This window comes from Nicotiana tabacum, chromosome 2 (genome assembly GCF_000715075.1).
Source record: "Nicotiana tabacum cultivar K326 chromosome 2, ASM71507v2, whole genome shotgun sequence".
In the NCBI taxonomy this organism is placed as follows: domain Eukaryota; kingdom Viridiplantae; phylum Streptophyta; class Magnoliopsida; order Solanales; family Solanaceae; genus Nicotiana; species Nicotiana tabacum.
In genome coordinates, this window is record NC_134081.1 from 86,993,688 (window position 1) to 86,996,466 (window position 2,779).

At 37.5% G+C, this 2,779-nt stretch overlaps 1 pseudogene; it reads left to right on the forward strand.

Annotated features, from left to right (window-relative positions):
• Window positions 1-2,005: 2,005 nt before the first annotated feature.
• Window positions 2,006-2,104, forward strand: LOC142174126 (small nucleolar RNA R71; annotated as a pseudogene).
• Window positions 2,105-2,779: the final 675 nt, after the last annotated feature.

Below are 2,779 nucleotides of genomic sequence, written 5' to 3' on the forward strand. Positions count from 1 at the left end.
TGCATCATGCGAAACTACTCAAAGTCTCAAACCGCTAAACGGATTGTTAAAGCTTAAAAAGACCAGTCAGGTCTTTCCATTATGGCCTTGCTTTTTTTTTTTCTACAAAATATAAACAAACACTACAAAAATAACATATTGAAAAATTAATAAACAAACAAAAATAAAAGAAAACAGTAAAGATTAGTTGCCTCCCAACAAGCACCTATATTTATATTGTGGCACGACATGAACCTCTAGCTTATGCTGGACGCTTTCGCTTCATCTTCCTCTAGTGGAGTCTTGCCTTCTTATGTGCTCGAGTGGGATCTCTTCTTTCCTCCCTGGCATGTTTCTCTTTCACCATTACACATTCAACTTCCAATACTATTTCTTCTAACTCAACTTTCTTTTCAAGACCACTAAGATTCACATCATGACCTTGCTCTATCAACTTTGACTCCACCACATAAATCATGCACAAATTCTCATAATGCTTGAAAATTTTAAGCGCTTTGTAAACATTAAAAGTGACTTCCTCATCATGCACTATTGTCTTAAACTTTTCTTCCCTCATGTTGATAATTGCTCACCAGTATCTAAGAATGATCGCCTAAAATTATTATTCACTTCCTCATCTGCCTTGTAGTCACGAATAATAAAGTCAGCAGAAAAAATAAAATTCTTCACTCGTACTAGCACATCCTCATTAATCCCTTTTGGCATTGTCAACGACATATCTGCTAATTGTAAAGTGATCTTAGCAGGTCTAGGGACTCCCAATTTGAGTTGCTTAAAAATAGATAGTGGCATCAAATTAATACTTTCCCCTAAATTACATAGGGCTCTACTAATCTCATGTTTTCCAATGGCCAAGGGGATTGTAAAACATCTAGGTTCCTTCAGATTTGTAGGAAGCTTACTCCGCACTCTAGCACTGCACTCCTCAGTAAGTGCAACTGTTTCAAATTTTGCATGTTTCCGCTTGGTAGCCACAATCTCTAAGATACTTGGAATAATTAGGCACTTCCTACAACACTTTCATCAAAGGCAGACTCACCCGTATATGGCTTAAAATATCTAAAAACTTCTTATACTTAGTATCATCTTTCTGCTTGTGCAATCTTTGTGGAAGATGGTGGTGGCCTTGCATTTATCTCTTGCCTTTGTGTATCATCTATCTTTTCTACTTCTTTTATTGGCTTAGCCACCAGCTCTTTTTCAAGTACAGATTTTTTAGAGGGCAAATCCTCCAGTTCTCTTTCACTTCTCAAATTGATTGATTGCACTTTTTCTAAGGATTTTTCTTAGTATTGCTTGGGAGAGCTCCAGTGAGTCTAACATTCTTATTGGAGACTATTTGCCCAAATTGCCTCTCTAAATTTCTGAAATCCATCCATAGTTGTTGATTGTCAATCCTGAGTTGTTGATTATCAAGCAAGAGCTTTTTTAGAAACTCATTTGTAGTCTCTTCTACCTGTTGTGGTGGCGTCTGTGATAAGTTGTAGTTTCCTTAAGGTCAGTTATTATTCTAATTACTACCCCATGAGAAGTTGGGATGGTTTCTCCACTTGGAATTATACGTGTTCCCATACTGGCATTTTGGTTGACTGGACCTCTTCTTTGATGCACCATATAATAAATGGATTCAGGATTCAATAGATAATGGTTACTCGTGTGACCTTCTCCATATATCTCACGTCATATAGACTTATGTTTCACATGTTGCATCTATTGCGCCTAACCCATCTCCAATTTAGTCACCTGATTTGTCAATTTGGAAATATCTGTCCTCATAACTGAAATCTCATCTAGCTCGAGTGCACCTGCTACCCACTGTTTTATCATTCTTCTCCGTTCTCCATCACCTTGCAAGTTATGATGATTCGCAATGAAGTTGTTCAAGACTATTTGAATTTCACTATAAGATTTCTGCATAGAACTCCTTCCACAGACTAAGTCAAGATTCTTCTTTGAGGCCTTTATTAACCCATCAACAAAAGTGTGACCCAACAACTCATTAGTCTGACAATGATGTGGGCAATAACTTCTTATATCTTTCTCAAGCTTGACGAAGAGTCTCGCTATTCCTTTGCTGAAACCCAAAAACCTGGCTCCTTAGTGACTTAGTCTTCTTTGTGGGGAAGCACTTGATCAAAAATTTCCTTTCTAGATTATTCCACGCACAGATTGAGTTAGTTTGATCCTTTTGAAATCATTACTTTGCTTCCCCCAATAGAGAAAAGGGAAACAAAGTCAGTCCGACATAGTCCTTGAAAACATTCGGATAGTAGTAAGTATCCATAATCTCCAAAACATTCTAGATATGCTGTTGTGGATCTTCATGAGAGAGACTCACAAATTACCTCGTGGACTGAATAAGTTACAACATGTACTGCTTAAGATCAAAATGACCAGTTATGTCTGGCTTCACGACAACCTGGTTCATGTTTGCAAAATTAGGCCTTGCAACCTCTATCATCGGTCGCTCATCATTTTCTGTCATCTCTATTGGTTGTGGTTAGACTATAATGCCCAACTCTGAAGTTCTAGCTCTTGCTTCGGCTTCCCTCTTTAACTTGTGAAAGAGTTTATCAGGTTCAGGTTCGTAAGAAGGAAGATCATTCAAGTTTTCACTTCTCCGTAGCATTCAATGAGAACATCTGTAGAAGTAAAAACAACAAACAAATTAAAACTCGAACAGATAATGGCTAAAGGCTTATTTCAGACAAGAATCCCCGTCAACAATGCCAAAAACTTATTGGGTCTAACACAAATACAAGTATATGCGGTCAAAAAG